The sequence below is a fragment of the Portunus trituberculatus genome, chromosome 48, assembly GCF_017591435.1.
Source record: "Portunus trituberculatus isolate SZX2019 chromosome 48, ASM1759143v1, whole genome shotgun sequence".
Classification (NCBI taxonomy): domain Eukaryota; kingdom Metazoa; phylum Arthropoda; class Malacostraca; order Decapoda; family Portunidae; genus Portunus; species Portunus trituberculatus.
In genome coordinates, this window is record NC_059302.1 from 13,463,881 (window position 1) to 13,482,666 (window position 18,786).

Consider the following 18,786-nt stretch of genomic DNA (forward strand, 5'->3'; position numbering starts at 1 on the left):
CATCAACGCACCTTCGCAGGACGCGTCTCCAGGATGTGGAACTTGTTCACGGCCGCGGTGCCTCACGTCCAGGAGATGAACACACACAGTGTCAAACTGATGGCACATAAGTGGAGACAGACACTGCCAACTCCTCTGACACTCTTTGTGACGTGACACTCAGTGTAGTGCAGTGCGTGAATAGTGCTAGTGAAGTGAAAAGAACAGTGCTCCATCTTGTATATTATCTATTTTTAAGTCTTGTAAATATTGTAGAGAAATAGATTGTAGTACCCTTAGAATAGGTAGCACACGACAGTGCGCCTTTGGGTACATGTTCTTCTGTATAAATTATGTTTAAATAAAAAAAAAAAAAAAAAAAAAAAAAGAGAGAGAGAGAGAGAGAGAGAGAGAGAGATGAGAGCCCATTAAATAGTTCCATACCAGTCCTCTCTCTCTCTCTCTCTCTCTCTCTCTCTCTCTCTCTCTCTCTCTCTCTCTCTCTCTCTCTCTCTCTCTCTCTCTCTCTCTCTCTCTCTCTCTCTCTCTCTCTCTCTCTCTCTCTCTCTCTCTCTCTCTCTCTCTCTCTCTGTGTGTGTGTGTTTGTTTGTGTGTGTGTTATTACCGATTAACATAAAGACGAGGGAGGGGAGGCGGTGAGCAGGGCGCCACTTGGGGCTGCCGATAGCAAGCCTCGCCATGGAGGGTCAAGGCCTCCCACTCCCTCTCTCTTTCCCTGCATGTTTGACATTTAATTTTTGGAGTCAAGGGAGCGAGACGATTCAGGGCCGAGCACGAAGCTGGATTCTGGCTCGCGAGTCCGGGCAAGCGTCCAATGGCTCCCTAGCCCGCTCAGATTTATTACCAGAGAAAGGAGTAAAAATAGAACGGATCTCGAGAGTTAGGAAAAGTAAAGAAAAAAATTATGGGAAAAGAAAAAATCGCGCAAAAGAATCTCCAGAAAGACTTTTATTTGTCGGGAGTGAAATGATGTCAACGTTGTGTGGGTTACAAACTCGCAGCGTGTCTTTCCTAGTGGCGGGTGGCAGGGAACAGAGGAAAGGTGTGGGGACGTGGTGGGGAAGACGTGTTGTGGGCGTAAAAGGTCAGCCAGTTTTAAGAAATATGTTAGGCACGCCATCCTCGTCATGTGTCAGGGAAATTTTTTTTTTTTATCGGTGTCTGTTACGATGATTTTGAGATCGTTTTTATGGAAATCAGTTACGATGACTTTCTATCACCAATGCCTGCGTGTGCCTGTGGAGACCTTGGGCATCATCCTTATAACTCTCATGTTATTCATTATACAGGTGATTAGAAGACAGGTATATTTAAGAATTCTTGCTCATTAGAACATTTTTCCTTTCCCCACAATTCTGAGCCACGTGCTAATTACAAGCCTCGTCATCTCCCGTGTCCTCGTACAAAACTCCCCTGAACTCCCACGCATGTTCTGTCTGCACTGCCAACACCAGCGTTGGCTGTCTTCTTTCTTTAATTTTTTACCGACAGACTTTTGGAACACTGAAACTTTCTTATTTTTTTTCCTATTTTTTTCTCCTTCCTGGAATTCTGATTTGTTATAAAGGCAGAGCATTTTTTTTTTTTAGTTAAGTTAAATGAAGCAATAGTCTTAGTTCTTGTTGTCCTTAGCCAATCGCCAACACATAAAATTTATAAAGGTTTACGTATGTCAATCGTATCGTTCAATCTCCAGATATATCTTGATCTCAATCTATTTATCTGTCACACTATCTATATATCTTTTCTATTTGAATCACTCTATATCTACAGTATATATCTTTATATTTCTATCACTCCATCTATATACTAGGTTGAAATCTAGGCAAGACATGAGGCTTACTAAGAACATAAGAACATTAGAAAATAAGGAAGGTAGTAAGAAGCCATCAGGCGTACACGTGGCAGTCCCTGTGTGAGACTACTTGTCTGTTTCCATCTATCCACCTCATTCATTGTAGTGAAAAGAGAGACAGAATACGGTGTTTCGAGTTCTCTGCTGTGTGCCTTTAAATAACCCTGTACCACATGCAGGAAATACGGCGACAGCATTCTTCCAGCCAAGCCTTGTTGCTGCCGCCACACGAGAAATGTATCTGTGCTTTTAGAAACTGGGACAGTCCACGCTGTCATGTTCGCCATCGGTAGCTTGTCAATAACAGTGGTCTGGTTCGCTTCTCTCATACTCCTTTTTACCCTTTCCCACATTCAGCCCCTCATCCCTCTAAGTGGCAGGCCGCCCGGCTGTCTGTATCTATCACACACACGTCATGGTGTCTGCCCTCTCTGTTGCATTTCATTTTGCTGCCTTATATCCTTTTCCTTTTCTTTTTCTCTCCTTCTCTTTATCTCTTTTTCATTCTCCTCATAATCCTCTTCTTCCTTTTCCCTTATTCTTTCTTTTTTTCTTTCATTTTGTTTCTTCTTGGTTTCTTCTTTTTCTTCTTGTTCTTCTTCCTCTTGGTTTATTTTTATATTTCTTCTTCTTCTTCTTCTTCTTCTTCTTCTTCTTCTTCTTCTTCTTGGTCTTGGTCTTGGTCTTGGTCTTGGTCTTGGTCTTGGTCTTCGTCTTGGTCTTCGTCTTCGTCTTCGTCTTCGTCTTCGTCTTCGTCTTCTTCTTCTTCTTCGTCTTCTTCTTCTTCTTCTTCTTCTTCTGTTTCTCTTCCTCGTCCTCCTCCTCGTCCTCATCGTCCTCGTCTTCATCGTTCTCCTCCTCGTCCTCCTCATCGTCCTCGCCCTCGCTCTCGTCCTCGTCTTCGTCTTCGTCTTCGTCCTCCTCCTCCTCCTCCTCCTCCTCCTCCTCCTCCTCCTCCTCCTCCTCCTCCTCCTCCTCCTCCATCATCATTATCACCATCACCACCATCATCATCAAGGCGAGGTGGCCGAGTGGTTAAGGCGTTGGACTGCTAATCCAATAGGGTCTCCCTGCGTGGGTTCGAATCCCATCCTCGTCGAATTATGTTTTCTTTCACCAAGTGCTCCGTGAATGAAACAGTGCTATCACTCTTCACACGCGGAAGGCAGTATGTGATACATCGATGCATGCCCCACACATCCCACGGTTTTGTTTCCTGCCACTAGAACTTGTCGCCATCCGCTTTCTCAATAACCTTTAACTCTGGTATGGTTGGAAGACACTCAGACAGAAGACAACTTGTTGCAATAAATAAAAAAAATAAAAAATAAAAAAATCAGACTGCCATAATTTAAGTTGTTGCGTAACTCAAGACTTTGTGTTTGGGCAATTTCTATTATTTTTATGATATGTATTAAATGATAAAGAAATAATTTGTAGAATAAGATATTTCGTAGACGGTACCAAAGCAACAAGTAAAGTAATATCGATGTCTCAATGGAAAAAAACACAATAATGAGCAGGGGAGAAAAGGGTCAATGCAATTCAATATAAAAAGTTACTAAAAGAGTTCCTAGATATTCGATGATGAGTGTAATCTTTCAAAATTCTCATCTTAAGTTAAACGAGACTTTTAGATCATCCTGAGAGAAATTGTAGCAGCCAGAAGGTTCATATTGTGTTGTGTTTGTTGCGTAAATCGTTGCTGGTTATCATTCTCTATAGTGACTTTATTGGGAAAAGGTCATACGCAGTTCTCACCTGACATTGGCATATTCAAATCTCAGCTCGTCTTATTTATAGTTTTGAAATTTCTTAATATTGTGTTTCTTTTAAATTTGAACTATACCTTTTTTCTTGTCAACATTGCTAGTATTTTTATGCTATTTTGTATTGAGGCTCCATATGACATTAGTTGTGCTCCACGCAAGACGTATCTTAATAAGCTCACTTCACTTCATCAACATCTGAAAGATAAAGGGGCCAAGAGATAGTATGAAAAAAGAACAAAAAGCTAATCTCTGCGTTTAGAAAGTTTACACGGCAAAGACATTTTTCGTTTATGGAACTGAAAATTCGGAGGTGGCAAACTGGGACAATTTGTTAACGGCGAAGTGTTTGCCAAGTTATAAAAGTTGGCTTGCAAGTTGGCCTTCATATTTTTCAAGATAAATTCCCGCCATCGACCATTGGGCGTCCCGCGCCTCACAATTGTATTCAGGCGGAACTGTGTCCTGTCAGTCACGGTGAGGCATTACCTCACCAACGGCATTCTCTCTCTCTCTCTCTCTCTCTCTCTCTCTCTCTCTCTCTCTCTCTCTCTCTCTCTCTCTCTCTAGCATCTATCTATCTATATGTAATTTATCTCTTCGTACTTATCTGTCTATCTACCTGTTTATCTACCTGTCTGTCTACTTATCTCTCTAATCATGATGAACATTTCCTGCTAACACACAAACAATCCTGGCTCGTGTCTTATATTTTATCACCCGGGACGTGCATAATTTTCATCGTTTATAACTTCCTCTTATTATTTATCCTTCTTAGCTGATGCGCAAACTTTCGTCATGTCCTTGGAACAACTTGGTGTGTTCTTTACGTACAACACCTGCATTTCCGTTTTATAAACGTTCTTATTGTCATCAAAATAAAATGATAAAATCTTGTATTCTCTCCAAAACGTATATTATATTTTCTTTTCCCTGCTGACACAACTGGAAGAAAACGTAGAGAAATATAACCTTTTCTTTTCAGTTTTTGTTCTGTCAGTTTTCCTCAAACTAATAACCATGTGTAGAGAAAGTGTACTTTGGTATGCAAGGCACCTTGACACAGGCTGACAGGGTTTTATTTGTCTGTCGTACCTATGTTACTTTGTTCCTCCTTTTTTTTTTCTTTCTCCCTCTCTGCAGCGGAACAGGTGCACGTGACAGCCACCCTCTCCCTTGCTGCACCCACGCAACATGGGCCACACTCTGCATTCCGTGGTTATACACATGTCACGATGACGAGGCAGCCATTTATTACCTATACTTTTTGACGCACCCACCCACCCACCCAACCACACACACACACACACACACACACACACACACACACACACACACACACACACACACACACACACACTCACCACAGTTATGTTCTCCATCACACACACACACACACACACACACACACACACACACACACACACACACACACACACACACACACACACACACACACACACACACACACACACACACACACACACACACACACACACACACACACACACACACACACACACACACACACACACACACACACACACACACACACACACACACACACACACACACACACACCACAGTATGTTCTCCATCCCATATTTGTGAAAAAAAATAATAAAAAAGTAATAATAATGATATCTTTTAAAATTAAAATCATTTTGTGAAAACGTAAACATTGCAAAACTTATATTGTAAACACGTAAAAAAGAGCACTGAAATTACATTACCCAAGGCATCTGAACAAAGGTAATACATATACACGAGGTTTAACATGTGCTACAAATAGTCTTCCTGGAATATACAGACACACAGTCATAAAAAAAAAAAACGCAATAAAACAACACTAAAATATGAAAAGAAGAAATGGTGAGAGAGAGAGAGAGAGAGAGAGAGAGAGAGAGAGAGAGAGAGAGAGAGAGAGAGAGAGAGAGGAAATCATATTCACACACACACACACACACACACACACACACACACACACACACACACACACACACACACACACACACACACACACACACACACACACACAACAAATTCACTTGTCACCACCACCACCACCACCATCACCACCAGCCCACATTTCCCTTAACGCAGCTTTAAGAATGCAGTTAGCGGGCGGCGTGTCAGGGTATCATTCCGGTGGTGTGGCGTGGTGTGGATCGATGCCGCTGTTGCCAGGTCATGTGCCGGCCTGACCACCAACGCCTCCATTCTGCCACCGCCCCTTAGTGACCTGACCCTTCTAGCCACTCCTCTGGGTCACCTACTCCACCAACCAACGCCCGTATTATGTAATGCTGCCTTTCTGAACTTCATTTCGAGATATAGACTGAAAAATTTAACGTCTCAACTTTAACTGTACCTTCTATGCAGTTATGTATTTTGAGTCATCTCCGCCAGTTTTTCTCACCTTGTATATGTAGGGCCCTTACCCGTCCATGTATGTTGTATGCTTCACCTGTGTGTGTGGGGGAGGGAGTTGTGGTTCTACTAATACTGCTCTTTTGGAAAGGGAAGAATCAAAAACCTTTCATCGTATCAACTCCTCTTCTGTAATTAATCGCCTTCAGCCTCTCTCTCTCTCTCTCTCTCTCTCTCTCTCTCTCTCTCTCTCTCTCTCTCTCTCTCTCTCTCTCTCTCTCTCTCTCTCTCTCTCTCTCTCTCTCTCTCTCTCTCTCTCTCTCTCTCTCTCTCTCTCTCTCTCTCTCTCTCTCTCTCTCTCTCTCTCTCTCTCTCTCTCTCTCTCTCTCTCTCTCTCTCTCTCTCTCTCTCTCTCTCTCTCTCTCTCTCTCTCTCTCTCTCTCTCTCTCTCTCTCTCTCTCTCTCTCTCTCTCTCTCTCTCTCTCTCTCTCTCTCTCTCTCTCTCTCTCTCTCTCTCTCTCTCTCTCTCTCTCTCTCTCTCTCTCTCTCTCTCTCTCTCTCTCTCTCTCTCTCTCTCTCTCTCTCTCTCTCTCTCTCTCTCTCTCTCTCTCTCTCTCTCTCTCTCTCTCTCTCTCTCTCTCTCTCTCTCTCTCTCTCTCTCTCTCTCTCTCTCTCTCTCTCTCTCTCTCTCTCTCTCTCTCTCTCTCTCTCTCTCTCTCTCTCTCTCTCTCTCTCTCTCTCTCTCTCTCTCTCTCTCTCTCTCTCTCTCTCTCTCTCTCTCTCTCTCTCTCTCTCTCTCTCTCTCTCTCTCTCTCTCTCTCTCTCTCTCTCTCTCTCTCTCTCTCTCTCTCTCTCTCTCTCTCTCTCTCTCTCTCTCTCTCTCTCTCTCTCTCTCTCTCTCTCTCTCTCTCTCTCTCTCTCTCTCTCTCTCTCTCTCTCTCTCTCTCTCTCTCTCTCTCTCTCTCTCTCGTCACAATATTACATCTCTAGCTATCTTCCACCGCTATCCTTTGTACTAACTGCTTCTATGATCTTGCTAACTGCATGCTTTCCCACCTCCCATGTCTACGCTACACAAGACTTTCCTTTTTCTCTCACCATTATTCAGTTTATTTCTTTAATGCAAGTATTCTCAGTCATTCATTCCTTTCTCTGGTTTCAAGATGTTTTTATTCTTTGTGTTTTTGGCGACAGCTTTTGAATCTGTTCGGGCCCCGGAACCTTGTTACTTTTTTTTTTCGATTACTATTATTATTTTGTTGCTGTTAGCCATCATCTGTGTTACTGCAGTTAACTCTGTGTCATTATTTATAATCATTTTATTGCATTATCTCGATTTGTTTCATGTTTAACAAGCTTTAGTGGAGATTCTTTGTTTTTCAGGATGTTTTCATGGTTCTAGTGATTTGGACTACCACGCTCCTTGAAATCTATCTTAGCTATTTTGGAAATTTTTCAAAGTTTTACCGTATATTGGTAGGGATCCATTGTACTAATAGATATATAACAAGTAACGTCTGATGCAATAACATGATCATAGCACGATACAGTCTGTTTCTCTATTGCTACACGCCTTATCGACTGCCTTATCGCCACAAATTCACCAATGTACAAGCACTACCAATATACAGCGCCATAACAATCACCACATTTCCGCCATTACTGTTATAAATGCACCACAGTAACAAACAATACCAGTAACACTTTCACCACACCACAACACACCACACTGGTAATATAATGCAACACCAGTCACCTCTATTACTGACACCACCATCATTGCAAACACAGCCATCATCGACTCATGTCCGTTTGTCTGTTCGCTGTCATCAATATTACCACTTCTGTTATTGAAACGCCACCGTAGCCACCACCACCACCACCACCACCACCACTACTACTGCTATTACCACGACAAATTCAACCTCCATTTTCTTTATTTCCTATTTTCTTTTTACCGGTCTTCAAAAATAGCGGTGATCCTTTAACATAAATAGAATCCCTCTGAACGTAAGCGGACAAAAAGAAAAGTACCATTTAAACGCGCAGAGGTACAGCACACATGACATAAAACCGACTTGCATGCATCAAAACTTCCTTCCTTAATATGCTTCCAGGAACGTTTTTTTTTTCTCTCTCTCCCTAGGACAGTAAACATGACGGTTTCAGGATTGTTGTGATGAAAGTTGAAGCGTGCGCCGTGTGTGAAATTATTATGCCTCTTTTTGCCGTGCTCTCGTAAAAAGGCAACGATTTAACCTTTGGACATGGAACAAAAGTGAATGAAAACTATGATGTCACTAAGCTTTTGTGTGTGTGTGTGTGTGAGAGAGAGAGAGAGAGAGAGAGAGAGAGAGAGAGAGAGAGAGAGAGAGAGACTACAAACTGAAAACAAGACTATATTAGTGTGTGCTAAGAGCGGTCCGTCTGTCTGTCTGTCTGTCCCTCTGTGGTGGCCAATTTATGACCAATATAGCATGTAGTCGTAATGATAGTGTTCTGTCTTTTTGTCTGATTGTCTGTTTGTCGTGCTATCAGTTTCAAAATTTACATACAGACGATGCCCAATTTATGACTCTATTAGCGTCTTCCAAGATTATTTTCTCGTATGTTCTAAGAGCTCTTTGTCTGTCTGTCTGTTTGTCTGTCTGTCTGTCTCAAACTTCCAAAGAAATTATGCTCTGTTTAAGGCTACATGACTGTATACTCAAATCTTCACTGGAATGAGGAGCCATTTTAGGATAATCTTTACCTAAACTACCGCCACCCGTCTTTCTTGTCTTCATGTTCCTCCTGTCTGTCCACCTGTCTCTCTCTCTCTCTCTCTCTCTCTCTCTCTCTCATCTTTTCTTCTTCTTGTTCTTGTTCTTGTTCTTGTTCTTGTTCTTGTTCTTGTTCTTGTTCTTGTTCTTGTTCTTCTTCTTGTTCTTGTTCTTGTTCTTGTTCTTGTTCTTGTTCATTTCATTTCTTTTTTTTTTTTTTTTCTTTTCTTTCTCTCTCTCTCTCTCTCTCTCTCTCTCTCTCTCTCTCTCTCTCTCTCTCTCTCTCTCTCTCTCTCTCTCTCTCTCTCTCTCTCTCTCTCTCTCTCTCTCTCTCTCTCTCTCTCTCTCTCTCTCTCTCTCTCTCTCTCTCTCTCTCTCTCTCTCGCCATCAGCCCCTTTCATTCGTCTGCCTCTTCAGCAGAAATAGAAAAGGAAGTATCATTTTCCCCTGACATTTATATTCCCTTACCTTTCTTCTCTAGATACTTTTATTTCTCGTTACTCGCTCTCCTTCACTCCCTCCAGCGTCTCACACTGGCCAGCGACCGCCTCCCAGATCCAATTAATCAAAGTTTTATCCCACGGTACCTTAAGCTCTGTAGTTCCTCTCCTCTCGCCTACTGGCTCATCTCGTTCACCAGTCTCTCACCAGTACGCCAGCACATCAAATCTCTTCTGTTCATCAGCCTTCCTGGCCAGTGGTCCGTCCCTCTTACCTTCCACTTTTCCTCCTCTGCCCTCGTTCTTCCCTCCCTCCGTTCCTTCTAGTCTTTCTCCCTTCCTTCTCTCAGCTCCCTCTGTTTCTTACATCTTCCCTCCCACGGGCCCTTCAACTATTCCATTCTAACCTATCTTGTCTTTAAGTTTCTACAATTTTCGCGTCGTTTCTTCCGTCTATTGGTGCTATCATAATTAATCATCTAATATTCATCACCAGTACGTCTTCATTACAAACATTAATTAAAAGAATTACACTGATTTGTTAATTTCGGCATGTCATCTGCCGCCATTCATTCCTCCAACGAGACCTAAATGTCCCTGTTATTTACCGCAATCATCTTCACAGTCACCAATTACCATCTAGGAAATAATGTGGCTATTAGAGATAATCCTCCACCGCCGCCACCACCACCACCACCACCACCACCACCACCACCACCACTAGTTCCAGCCTTAATCCCGCCTCGCCATCAACGTTCATGCAGACTCACACTATTACCACCATAACCACCACCATTGCTATTACTTCTATCTCCCCCACCTTGATCCTACACCACTACTTTTACGCCATCACCATTCCACTACACCCTGCCCACACTGCCTTACTCTGTTACTGACAACTTGCAACCCCCAGATCACTCACCATCGCTGTTCCTTATCTCCTCCACTTTCATTCTGCCCAACATCACCTTACCACACTAACCACTACCACAAACCACTGGAATAAGAGCTTAAAGAACTAACTAGTACTCCTTCTCTTCTATCTACTAAGCTTCAACCATTCCACCCACCAGCTCACTATAATCACCATCATTACCTCAAATCACCATCCGCTTCCACGCCACTGCACGCCAAGGGAAAATAGCCACAAGGGAGGTGGAGGTGCGAGACAGTGAGTAGCTGAGTAACAGAGGACCTACTACCGGGATTTCAAGGTCTTCTGAGGGGCTTAGGTGGTGTTTTCGGATCATCCAGGCATGTGCACCTCTCGTGGGACTAGAGACTGGTGGGTGTTGTGGGTAGAATCCTTAAAATACTGTATGTAGCCTTGATGTTATTTACTTGTCAAGGTTATTTTTTTGGTTAAGCCTCGTTCGCCTTCACGGTCTCATTCACTCTAAATGGGGGGAGATATAAAGAAGAGGTGGCGAGGGAGACACTGGGGAGAGGAGGAAAGGGAATGAGAGGGAAGAGAAACGCCGGGGGAAAGGAGAGGGAATGAGAGGGAAGTGAAACGCCGAAGGACAGGAAAGGGAGAATTGAGGGTGCGGAGTTGGATAGGAAAGAGATGGGAAGATGAGAGAAAAGGTGGTGAGGTAACAGAAACACAGGTGGTGATGTGAAAAGGGAAAGAGATGAGTTTGAGAAGATGTGATGAGGGAAAAGGGGGTGATAGTGGGAGTGGGAGTGGTTGGTGTGGGGAGGATACTTACTTTTGTGGTGTCTTAATTTGTACTAAGATAAAAGTAAATTATGTAGGAACAGATAACTCGTTGAGCTTTACAATGATAGGACTATTATGAGGGATCTATAACGTGCAGTGCTCTCTCTCAAGCCTGCCCACGAAAAAGAGTGTAAATAAAAATGATACAGCTCAGTTACCAAAGTTCAACAAATCAAATTATTCACTGACAATTTCTGCTCACAAAGTCTTCCACGCAGAACTAAATGAATACAAAAATGAACAATGCCGAGACTATACTTTAAGGAAATGGTGAAACACTGTTGTAACCTTCAATTTATATTTTACCTTCATTAGTTTAGCAGCACATTGTCCTGTGGGAGAAATACGAAAAAATGCGTATATCTTGAGAGAGACAAGCAGCAAGGCAGGGATCGCGGAGGCCAGGTGAGAGAGGCAGTGAATAGTGCCCCGCTGACAGACCAGGTGGCGGGCTGGAACCTTTGTTGACATGGTAGCAGAGAAAATGAATAAATAAGGTAAATGAGTGAATAGATGAATAAAGAAAAATACTCGAAAAAATTCATTAATTATATACTAAGCTGGGCCTGAAGGTGTGTCTCAGGCTAGGAAAGAAAAGAAATATAATATAACGAATAAACAAACGAAAATAGAAAACGTACAAGTAAAATTCAATTGTTGTAGCTACTCTGACCTTAGTTTGAATATCTGTATATCGAGGAAATAAAAAAATAAGTAAACTGAACGAGTACATTGCTAGACTAATTAACGTAAGAAAATATCCAAGTAAATATCGATAATTGTACACTGAGACGGTGAGTGGCCAGGCGACGTGTGGAGCTGCAGGCACGGGAGTTAGTTATTTCTAGAGAAAGGAGTGCATAAGAGTCGTCAGCTTACCACAGACCAAGGACATGCGAGGCGTAGAGAACGTCATTACACTGAATTTTACTAACAAGCATCATTAGCGGGAATGTAGGAAAAGGGAAGTTCATCTAAAGTTTGTGCTACGTTTTTTTTTTTCTTTCTTTCAGTCTTTCATTCTTTGCCCTGTGAGTAGAAGTGCTGGCAACGGAATGATTTGGGAGGGGAGAAAGTGGTCTTTTTTTTTTTTTTAATGGAATATGGAGATTACGGGGCCTTTAAGTGGGATTTTACCATTCCTTATTAATGACGGAAATTTTAAGTAAATAAAAAGGAAATAGTAATTGTAAGTTTGATGTAAAGTGATATTGTGTGAAGCATGGGCACAATGGACAGGTTTGAAGACAGACTAAGGGAAGGGAAAGCAGGTTGGACCAAAGCACGAGGCCATCCGTAGCTTCACACGCTGTCTCGGTACAGAATAGTTCATTCCCAGAGGACAGAAGATGGCATCTCACACTGAAGGAATTAGATAATAAGCCGTTAATATGTCACACGTAACTACAGAAGACTAAAGGAGTCTGGGATGACAAATCTTTCGAATAATAGATTTAGGTCAAGGCTGTCTAGAGCGAGATATGTCTGGTCCCTTCCTGGCTGAAACATTCAGTCATTGCTAGTTTTAAATGCAGAAGACCTTGTAACCTCCATTATATAACACGTGGTGCACTGTTTTCTAAAGATATGAAACAACGGAAGATTTTTATTTTGCAGTGAAAATATTGCTTTTTGTTTCTATAGAAATTTATAAAAGTAATTCCCTTTCTTTCTATTGTTTACGTTTGATAAAGCAGATAACTCGTGTTCTGTTACAAATTAGTGGGTGCACATATCTCTTGAATTTCAGGAACTATGTGTGTGCACTTCACTTCTGAAATACAGCAAGCGTCGATTATTTATCAGACTAATGGCGGTTCTGGGAAGGCAAGAGAAGGCAAGGGAAGGGAAGCCTCAAGGACAAACATTGGAGCTGCCCCGCCCTCACCTCCTCTCTCACTGTATTCCCATCACATGTTCACTTAATCTCATCCCAGACTCGACTTGTATTCGCTCTGAAGCTGCACTCACCGCTCACTCTCCCCTCGCTCACCCTGGCCTGCCTCCCCTCACCCTGCCTTGCCTTACCTCACTCTCACTGCGGTATCAACTTCCATACCTCGTCCTTGCCCCACCCTCGCTCTCTCTCTCTCTCTCTCTCTCTCTCTCTCTCTCTCTCTCTCTCTCTCTCTCTCTCTCTCTCTCTCTCTCTCTCTCTCTCTCTCTCTCTCTCTCTCTCTCTCTCTCTCTCTCTCTCTCTCTCTCTCTCTCTCTCTCTCTCTCTCTCTCTCTCTCTCTCTCTCTCTCTCTCTTACCCTATCTCACTCGTCCTTACCTTGCCCCCAATACTCTCTGCCCTCCTTGCTTGTCTGGCCCACTTCTTTTTACTTTCCCTTTCTTCCTCCTAGGCCGTGACCTCACTAACTCTCTTATCCCCTGTACTTTACCTCAATTTCCACTCCAGCCACGTTCCTTTTCTTCATCCTGCCTCCCTCCCTGACCTAAGCCAACTCTAATTCTTACTACCCAAGCACTTACCTCACTTTCCACTCCACCCGCACATCTCTCGACCAACTCAGTCTCTTAGTCTCTCTCTTTCCCTCTCTCTCTCTCTATCTCTTCGTTGACTGATGTTGCCTTGGAAGCTTCACTCATAGACAAAGGACACTTAAGTCTGAGCACTGTGCCAGTATCTCTATCGTCTTGGTATTGTTTTAGCATATGTTATAATATTGATGTTGGTCGATTTTTTTCTTTTACTGTATTTTTTTTCCTCAGGGTATAGCTTAGTATTCTTCAACCTTTTCTAAGTCCGTGCACTCTTTCGAGAGCCAAGGAAGATTATAAAAGAAATGCATGAATGTATATAATTTTTCCTTACTTCAAGACTGAAAATCTATAAACAAGAATAGTGGATCTCTCTGAAAGTATAGCTATTCGGTCCTAAACAGTCGTTATATTGTGCGGAAAGTATGATAACAAAATGCTACATCTCAAACACATCAGGCCTGTGTTTCGTCTGAATGTAATATTTTATTATAATGAATGCATCGTGATACTTTGATTAATGTCAATCATTTCCTTATATTTGAAACATTGATATTTACACGTCATTGATATATATATATATATATATATATATATATATATATATATATATATATATATATATATATATATATATATATATATATATATATATATATAATATATATATATATAAATTAAGTTTTTAAGAGCATAAAACATGAAAAAAAATCAGGTCTGCAAGTGGCAGTTTGTATGAGACGTGTGACAGTTTGTGTATGATACTGATACTGATAATGATACTGATACTGATACTGATACATTTATTGGCCCAAGAAAAGAATCATACAATGTACATTTAGTTATATATACAAATCATAGGGCTAGGTCTGTTGAGTTAAGCTCTTAAACAGACCTGAATTATATACTAACAGTCATTAGCCTACAAGGGCAAAACGGGCCTTCTAACAATAAGTAACTAAAAAAAAAAAAAAAAAAAAAAAAAAAAAATATATATATATATATATATATATATATATATATATATATATATATATATATATATATATACATACAAGTATTACAGAAATTACAACTACTTACAATAAACACTATTACAGTGTGTTTTCTAAGTACATTTTCTTTAGTTTATTTTTAAATACATTACAAGAAGGGCTATCTTTCACGTCTTCGGGAAGTTGGTTCCACTGCTTCACTCCTCTATATGTTATATACCTTTGAGCATGTGATGTTCTATACAATGGTAGTATTAAGTTATTTGTCCTACGAGAATTATAGGTATTTGGCATAAACTGAAAACCACAGTCAACTTGAAAATTATGAATTGATTTATAAATAAAGTTACACGTTTGCAAAGTTATGATATCATACAGTTTTAACAAATTAAAGTTTTCGAAAAGCGGTTGTGTATGTGCATATATACCTATTACTACTGGACATGACACGTAGCAATTTCTTTTGAATGATAGATAAGGCTTCAAGGTTAGTGTTTATAGTCCCACCCCAAATTGCACAACAGTACATAAGATGAGGATATGCTAAAGCTAAGTAAATTTGCCTAATACAATCCACTGTTAAAGACCTGCGTATTTTGTATAATATACCAATTATCTTACTGAGCCTCGTACAGGTCTCATTGACATGACCACTCCACCTCAACTTGCTGTCTATAGTTACCCCTAAAAATTTACATTGTTCCACTTGCTCTAGTAATATGTTATCTAAATATATTTCTATAGGTGGTGATTGATGTAATAATGATGAAGAGATCATATAATGAGTTTTGGAAACATTAATTGTTAGTTTGTTGCTTCTAATCCAATTTAAAACTTTCAGCATTTCTGAATTTAGGGTATTCTTTAATTCATGCAAATTATTACCTTGTATATATATGGTGGTGTCGTCGGCAAACAAAAGGAATTTTAATTTATTAGTAGTGCGCGTTATGTCATTTATATACAATAAAAATAAAATTGGACCCAAAATTGATCCCTGAGGTACACCATGGGTGAGAGGAGAAAATGATGACACAGAATTATTAACAACTGTACATTGTTTTCGAGAGCCAAGGTAACTTTTAAACCATTGGAGAGCTATTCCCCGAACACCATAAATATTTAGTTTCTTTATCAAAATTGAATGTGATATACAATCAAAGGCTTTAGAAAGATCACAGAATAACGAGATTTGAAATTCCTTATTATCAATAGTATTATTTATATTTTTGCACAACTGATAAACAGCAAGCTCAGTGGAGTAGCCATGACGGAACCCGTACTGAACATCAGTTAGAATTTTACAATTCGAAATATAATTAAACAATCTTACAACAACAACCTTTTCAAAAATTTTATTGAAACTTGGAAGTATAGATATAGGCCTATAATTTAAGTGAAGAGTTTTTCCCTTTATTTTTATAAACAGGGATAACTTTAGCAATCTGCAACTGTTGAGGAAAAGAACCTTCTTTAAAGGAACTGTTAATTATATGGACAAGAAAGGGGGAAATTTCATTAGAACATTCTTTAATAACCTTGCTACTAATATTGTCAAAACCTGGTAAAGTTATCTTAAGATCCTTAATTATGGTTTGTATCTCTGACAGCGTAGTTGGTCGAAGAAAGAAAGAATATGGCATTGGTTCTGGCATAAACGAAGTACATGGTACAGATGATTGTTGAACTTGGTCAGCTAATATCTCTGTAACATTAAAAAAAAAAATTATTAAATGATTCAGCAATGTCCTTTGAGTCATTCAACATTTAGTCTTTTGAGACATGCAAACCTGTGGAGATGGAATATCACACTATCGTGAATATAAACTTGTCAGTAAACCCACAGTTATAGACTTGAAGTATTTATTTTGGACGTTTCGAATGCCACTGCCTTCATCTTCAGCAGTACAAAGCAAAATGAAAAATACAAGCGAACTGAACCAAGGGAAGGGGTAGGTACAGAGGATGAGAGTAACGTGGCACAGTGTGATTGGCCAACCCCACCTGTGAGCTCCACCCTACTCAAACCCTATCAGGACCTACCACTAATTCCTAGATCTAGGGATTAGTGGTAAAGACAGGTCAGGTCCTGAAAGGGTTTGAGTAGGTGAGCTCACAGGTGCCAATCACACTGTGTCACGTTACTCATCCTCTGTCCTTCCCTTCTCTTGGTTCAGTTCGCTGTATTTTTCATTCTGCTGCTGCTGAAGCTGAAGGCAGTGACCTCGAAACGTCCAGAATAAATACTTTAAGTCTACAACTGTGGGTTTACTGACATGCAAACCTGTGTCCACTCATCCACTCTATCCAGAAGTTTATCTAATTTTCAAAATTCTTCCGTTAACTACGCAACTGCCATTGGTCTACTGTTTCTATTCAGTCACCTACAAGCATGTGCGTACTCACGGCAGGAAACGTGCAAGGTACACTGTAAACACTCCGGAGCAAAGCTGCCTCACCTTGTTTCATTAGTCAGCTAATTCTGCCTCACCTTCAGACCAAACCTATTTTTCATTTACCATCGACGATTTTATATTCGAATCAAAATTGAAATAGCGATTGAGATCTTTCGGCCAATATTTGTTGAGGGCCGTGACGGCCTTGGGCGCCGCACGTGGTGGCTGTCGGGTCCGGCCTGGGGCCGGACCCGACAGCCTTTAAGATCCTTTAAGGGTTGAAAAAGACTCGCTTCATGACAGTGTTTGGGGAGTGGTGTGTGGTGTATCATTACTCATGGCGACCCGTGTGAGGCGCGGCAAGGTTGTATCGTCACTGCCCTCACAACCACGGGACTGGGGTGGACCCTTACGGGGTGAAAGGGTTCGTCAATACCTGTGGAGCCAAGTGAACTTCAACATTGTTTCATGTAATCGCATCGTGAAAACTGGAACCGCATCGTCATCATGGAAACTAGAATTGCATTTTTTTCGTGAGAACTCTCCTCATCGTCGTTCGTTTCGTTATCTTAATCAAATTCGTTATCTTTAAATTACTTAGATATCATCTTTATGGCTTGTATATAACTGTTATACAGTTATATGATAACAAATCAATTAGTACAATGCTTTTCTCTGATACATATTGTCCAATTTCGGGAGATGAAGTATATAGTTTTCCACATGAATGTGAAAATCATGGGGATTGAAATTTCTTAGTTTCATACGTCATATGTAAGACTCACTGAGAGCCTTTGTGGTGTTGTGATAATGTAATAACATGCATAATCCCAGTATTGCTTTTGCCTCTTAAGTATGTCACTTCTTTGTTTCTTAATTGTCGATACATTTAGTACTCAACTTGATTTATGTTTACTGTTTGCATCCAGCTCTCCTCTCCAGTGTACGTGTCACCGTTAACCTGAATGAAGCTCCAACGAAAACACTCCTTTGTTGTCTATTCTACCGACTCCTTTCCTTAGACATCTTTTTTCACACCTGTTTTCGGTCATCGTATTTTTTTTTTTTTATCAGTCTTCACCATCCATCCTCATTCCATCTGTCTCCTTGGCCATGTGTTCGTACATCCGTTCCCTTCCGACACTCTCTCTCTCTCTCTCTCTCTCTCTCTCTCTCTCTCTCTCTCTCTCTCTCTCTCTCTCTCTCTCTCTCTCTCTCTCTCTCTCTCTCTCTCTCTCTCTCTCTCTCTCTCTCTCTCTCTCTCTCTCTCTCTCTCTCTCTCTCTCTCTCTCTCTCTCTCTCTCTCTCTCTCTCTCTCTCTCTCTCTCTCTCTCTCTCTCTCTCTCTCTCTCTCTCTCTCTCTCTCTCTCTCTCTCTCTCTCTCTCTCTCTCTCTCTCTCTCTCTCTCTCTCTCTCTCTCTCTCTCTCTCTCTCTCTCTCTCTCTCTCTCTCTCTCTCTCTCTCTCTCTCTCTCTCTCTCTCTCTCTCTCTCTCTCTCTCTCTCTCTCTCTCTCTCTCTCTCTCTCTCTCTCTCTCTCTCTCTCTCTCTCTCTCTCTCTCTCTCTCTCTCTCTCTCTCTCTCTCTCTCTCTCTCTCTCTCTCTCTCTCTCTCTCTCTCTCTCTCTCTCTCTCTCTCTCTCTCTCTCTCTCTCTCTCTCTCTCTCTCTCTCTCTCTCTCTCTCTCTCTCTCTCTCTCTCTCTCTCTCTCTCTCTCTCTCTCTCTCTCTCTCTCTCTCTCTCTCTCTCTCTCTCTCTCTCTCTCTCTCTCTCTCTCTCTCTCTCTCTCTCTCTCTCTCTCTCTCTCTCTCTCTCTCTCTCTCTCTCTCTCTCTCTCTCTCTCTCTCTCTCTCTCTCTCTCTCTCTCTCTCTCTCTCTCTCTCTCTCTCTCTCTCTCTCTCTCTCTCTCTCACACACACACACACACACACACACACACACACACACACACACACACACTCCATTTTAATACATTGGTCTTAACAGTAAAC

The 18,786-nt window shown here is 41.2% G+C and overlaps 1 non-coding gene across 1 annotated transcript; it reads left to right on the forward strand.

The window, feature by feature from the left end:
- The first annotated feature begins 2,872 nt into the window (after positions 1–2,872).
- On the forward strand, positions 2,873–2,954 carry Trnas-gcu. Its single transcript has one exon. It is a non-coding gene; the product is annotated as a tRNA-Ser (tRNA).
- Positions 2,955–18,786: the final 15,832 nt, after the last annotated feature.